Source organism: Octopus sinensis, linkage group LG13 (assembly GCF_006345805.1).
Source record: "Octopus sinensis linkage group LG13, ASM634580v1, whole genome shotgun sequence".
Lineage (NCBI taxonomy): Eukaryota > Metazoa > Mollusca > Cephalopoda > Octopoda > Octopodidae > Octopus > Octopus sinensis.
This window is the reverse complement of record NC_043009.1, coordinates 61,638,554-61,644,553: the sequence shown is the minus strand read 5'-3', so window position 1 is coordinate 61,644,553 and position 6,000 is coordinate 61,638,554.

Genomic DNA, 6,000 nt, shown 5'->3' with positions numbered 1-6,000 from the left:
AGGGTATAATGTGGAGCAGATATGGAACTGTTGCTACTCCTACTCCAGCATTAATGTAGGGTAGGAATACTGCTAAGGCGGCGAGCTGGCAGATATGTTAGCACGCCGGGCGAAATGCTGAGTGGTATTTTGTCTGCCGCTACGTTCTAAGTTCAAATTCTGCCGAGGTCAACTTTGCTTTTCATCCTTTCGGGGTCGATTAAATAAGTACCAGTTACGCACTGGGGTCGATATAATCGACTTAATCCGTGTGTCTGTCCTTGTTTGTCCCCTCAGTGTTCAGCCCCTTGTGGGCAGTAAGGAAATAGGTCTACTGCTATAGATACTCCCACATCAACATCATGATGGCAGGACAGAAATGTAATTGCTCTTCAGTAGTCAAGAGAGACAGCAGACATGTGAGTGTGGCTACTCCCATATTGGAAACCGGTTAACCCTTTCGTTACTGTATTTATTTTGAGAAGCTCTGTTTCTTTTGATTACTTTAAATATAATAGAGAATTTCGTAAAACGACTTAGTTATCATTAAGCTAATGTTAGAAACAAATCGTGATTAAGGTTTGGTGGAAGATTTTAATTCAAAACTTTTGTATTACAGAGCCAGAAGCCCTTTCAGCTGGGTTGGTATCAAAAGGATTAAGAATGGTTTCTCTTATATATTTTAACCCTTTTGTTACCATATTTCTGTTGAGATGCTCTGTGTTTCTTTCAATTACTTTAAATATAACAAAGAATTTAGTAAAATAACTTAGTTATCATTCAGCTAGTGTTAGGAACATAAATTGTGGCTAAGGTTTGGTGGAAGATTTTAATTCAAAATTTACGAAAACAAAACATTTGTACTACAGAGCCAGTTTCAGCCAGGTTGGTAATGAAAGTGTTAATGTAAAAGAGTGAACATTGTGGCTAGACTTAATCTATCAGGATTGGCAGTGGTTGAATGTTCATCATTTTAGTCAGTTCTGGATTAAAATCTTACCTAAATCTTGTAACATAGAAGACAGATTAAGCAGGTCTGTTCAACAAAGAAGCACAACTATAGGTGCTGGCACAAACTTTGAGCAATCATGAGGATTCAATGGAAAGACTACATTACCAATGAAGAGGTTCTGCTCTGGGCTGCCCCCACTGGTTGGGGCACATCATACGTATACCTCAAACAAGCCTCTCATGGCAATTCCTCTTTGTGGAATTGGCCCCAGGTCACATGGAACCCCCCAAATTCCACTTCTGAGACTAGCTCCCCTCTGCTGCCCCATTGACCCAAATGCCTGGAGGACAATCGCCAATAACAATCCAAAGTGACATGTCATCTTCACAAGAACAGACCGGGTGGAGAGTAACAGCTTTCAAGAGGCTGAGATCAAATGTCAAAGATGCAAAGTGTCACTTGCACTTCCTTGTCTCCCACCAACTGACCCCTGCAATAAATGCTCTTCTATACTACCCTTGGTCTGAACAGCCACCTCAGGCACTGGCTCCCTTTGCACCAATCAAGCTGAAGAGGGGCCGTCACTTGCTACAGATCTACTACTTGGATACAAGTTAACACTGACAAAAGACCCTCTTTGGTCATGAATAACCATGGGATTGCATCTAAAAAGTTACCCTCCCAGGTACAAGTCCGGGCAAGGTTGTTTATGGAAGACCAGCAGTCGCCCATGCTTACCAGCCTCTCTTCTCCATGCCACTGATGTTATCCAAGGGAAAGGCAATGGCCGCTACAGCTTGGCACCAGTGATGTTGCAACTCATTTCTACAGCTGAGTGAACTGGAGCAACATAAAATAAAGTGTCTTGCTCAAGAACACAATACACAGCGTGGTCCAGGAATCAAACTCATTACCTCCTAATTGTGGGCCTGATGCTGTAAACATTGAGCCATGCACCTTCACAAACTGATGAAGTTCAATTTCTGTAGTTGTCTTAAACTTTATCCTTTCCAGGACTTGGAAACATTTTATTGTTTTTATGGTTGAGGTCAGAATAGAAAGCCAATGTTGCTTTAAAGACACAGACACTGCTGCGTGGTGAAGTTCATTCTACAGTCACATGGTTTTGTGTTTGGTTCTACTATGGGACACATTAAACAAGTCTCTTCTCCAAGACTAACCAATATTTAGTTAAATGGAATTCGGTAAACAGAAACTGTAGAGAAGCCTGCCACATGTATATGTATGTCTGTGTGTATATCTTTTAGCTTTTACTCATTTCAGTCATGCTGGGGCTCTGTCTTGAAGGGTTCTCAGTTGAACAAAATCAACTCCAGTATTTATTCTATCGGTTTGTTTTGCTGAATAGCTATTTTATGAGGGACACAAACCAACCAACATGTTTCAAGCAGGGGGTGGCAATCATAACATAAATACACACATACATATATGATGAGCTTTGGTCAGCCTGAGGCTACAGTAGAAAATATTTGCCCAAGGAGCCACACAGCAGGATTGAACCTAGAACCAAACTCCTTACCATATATGAGTAGGCATTGAAAAGTTCCTGGTTTTGGGTATAAGAAAACTGGTGGATCAGTGAATTATGATTTTATTCAACATACTCTGTGGAGGCACATGGTCTAGTGGTTAGAGCAGCGGACTCGCAGTCGAGGGATCACAGGTTCAAATCTCAGACTGGGCGATGTGTGTGTTTATGAGTGAAACACCTAAGCTCCATGCAACTCCAGCAGAAGGTAATGGCGAACTTCTGCTGACTCTTTCTTTCATTTTTTCCTCCTGCATCTTGCAGCTCACCTGCAACAGACCGGCATCCCGTCCAGGTGGGGAACCTATACGCCAAGGAAACCAGCCCTTATGAGCCAGGCATGGCTCGAGAAGGAACAAACAACATACTCTCAGATTCACATGCTTATTACGGTGGTGCTTCAGTTTTTCTAAGCCCTGTAAAAGAACTCATCAGGTTGGGCCTCCAACCAAGCCTTTCACGATACCCTTGAAGCCAAGAACTTTTTAACAGCCCCTCGTATAATACTGTTCATCAATATTTATTGATATACAAACATGAGGAAACTGAACCACCAGTGTTTTACTAAGTCCCTTGAGACATATTTGATGTGTAATGAGTTAAACACTCTTTTCTCATACGTTACCAGAAATACATTGTCAGTGATTAGCTTGTTTGAAATCTATAATCAATGATGTTATTGTTCATCAATTGCAATAGAAAATAAGGTCCCATGATGAAATGATATCATAAAATGGCTGTGGATGTCTTTTGAGAGGTGACAGTAGATTAATTGATCGGGAGGCAAATGAAATTATCAATAGTCTTACAAGTTACAAGAGCCTTATCTATATATATAAAGCTGAAGTTGTCTGTGTATAGTAGCCTTCAACTAACACTATCTCCTCCGTTGGTTGCGGTGCAAGTTGACCAAAATTGAGAATATGATAGAAGAAGGCCTGCTCTTCCTTCCGTAGAAGATAAAATTCAAATCAGACCATGTTAAGACCAAAAATTATTTACATTAAAAAGGTGCTTTTTCTATGAAAATCCCTACTTTTTACTGTCACCATTTTTCGGCGTATTTCAACCAGAAAAATGTTCACTTAAAGAGAATAACAAGCTACATAATGCAAAATTTTTACTTTTCAAAAATTCCAATTCTAAAGGGTCGAAACAAACCCAAGCAACGCTGGGCGATACTGCTAGTGTATCTCTATATGTTACCTTTCTTGGACTAGATTAATGAAAAGGGGTCTCTGTAGGGGAGGTACAAGGGTGAGTCACAAAGTAATGCCATTTTGTTTAGGACAAATATAATTACCAACACAGGAACATGTATCATGCATCAAAATGAAGTTGGTCCTCTGTGGATCACATCCCTACTTCTCAACATTGTCACTGTTTCTCTCAATAACAATGTTCCACCTTTGAATGAGAGCATGTATCCCTGCCCCATAAAATTCTGTTGACTGTTCTTTGAGCCACTTCTTCACTACCTCCACACTCACCAGATTTAGCGCCTTCAGACTATCATCTCTTTGGTGCCACGAAAGAGCGTTTGAGAGGCAAACATTATTCCAGTGAGGACGAAGTGAAAACTATAGTGAAGAAGTGGCTCAAAGAACAGTCAACAGAATTTTACAGGGCAGGGATACATGCTCTCATTTGAAGGTGGAACATTGCTATTGAGAGAAACAGTGACTATGTTGAGAAGTAAGGATGTGATCCACAGAGGACCAGCTTCATTTTGATGTATGATACATATTCCTGTGTTGGTAATTATATCTGTCCTAAACAAAATGGCATTACTTTTTGACTTGCCCTCGTAGAAATCAACCAGTCAGTTACAGAGACATTTGCTTCTCATGTCTGATAGCAATAGGCAGGGATGTGGTAAAAAAAACTTAAGCAACATCCACTCATCATCATCGTTTAACGTCCGCTTTCCATGCTAGCATGGGTTGGACGATTTTGACTGAGGGCTGGCGAACCAGATGGCTGCACCAGGCTCCAGTCTTGATCTGGCAGAGTTTCTACAGCTGGATGCCCTTCCTAATGCCAACCACTCCGAGAGTGTAGTGGGTGCTTTTTACGTGCCAGTCAGGCGGTTCTGGCAATGACCTCGCTTGAATCTTTTTACACATGCTACTGGCACCTTTGGGTTAAAATTACACAACTTGGTGGCGGAATGGAAGAAGCAGTGGTTCATTAATGCAAGTGACAGACATACCTTGAACAGGGTATTTTGTTGTACAGAATAGAGTTATATATAGCTTGCAGGGAAGGTAAGTGGCTTAGTGGTTAGAGCATTCCACTCACAATCATATTGTCAGGAGTTCAATTCCTGGTGGCATGTTGTATCCTTGAGCAACACACTTTACTTCAGGTTGCTCCAGTCTACTCAGCTGGCAAAAACAAGTAGTACCTGTATTTCAAAGGGCCAACATTATCACTTCTGCGTCACACTGAATCTCCCCAAGAACTATGTAAGGGTACGCGTGTCTGTGGAGTGCTCTGCCACCTTATATGATGTTAATTTCACGAACAGGCTGTTCCATTGATCAAATCAACTGCAACATTCACCAACATAACAGATGGAGTGCAAGTTATTAAATATACGAGGGGGTGCTGAAAAGTTCCTGGCTTTGGGTAGAAGAAAATACAGGAGGATTGGTTAATCATGGTTTTATTCAACATATTCCCCTCTCCGATCCACACATTTATTGTAGCAGTCCTTCAGCTTTTCTAAGCCCTGTAGTAGAACTTGGAAGGTTGGGTTTCCAGCCAGGCCTTTTGCGATACCATTAGAGCCAGGAATTTTTTAGCACACTCTCGTAAGTTGTAATAGACAAATCCCATGCAAAAAAAAAAAAAAAAAAAAAAGAGCATGGGTCAACAGAAGTGTGAAGAGGCAGATGTTCAAGCTCCAGAAACTTAAGGAAAGATGTGGGGGAGCAATCCATTACATGAATCTGTCTCAACCAATTTGTTTGCCATTCAACTCAACACACAGGTCCTTGAGTTTCTATGTAGATCATCATCATCATCATCATCATCATCGTTTAACGTCCGTTTTCCGTGCTAGCATGGGTTTGACCGGGGTCTGAGAAGCCAGGAGGCTGCACCAGGCTCCAGTCTGATCTGGCAGTGTTTCTACAGATGGATGCTTTTTACGTGCCACCGGCACAGGGGCCAGAGGTAGCTGGTAAACGGTCATGATCAGTTGGTGCTTTTACATGTCACCAACACAGACGCCAGTTGGGTGGCGCTGGCATCAGCCATGTTCAGACGGTGCTTTTTACGTGTCACCAGCACAGGGGGCCAGGGGAGGCTGCCAAACGGCCACAATCAGTTGATGCTTTTACGTGCCACCGGCACGGGTATCTTAACTACAATTTTCATTTGATTTCTATTTTGATGTTGGTGTTCATGTACTTGACTCAATAGGTCTCCTCAAGAACACTGGGGGTCACTCTACCAATCCAAGGTTAGCACAGACAACAATAACTTAAGAGATAACTCATGTGGAAGGACATAA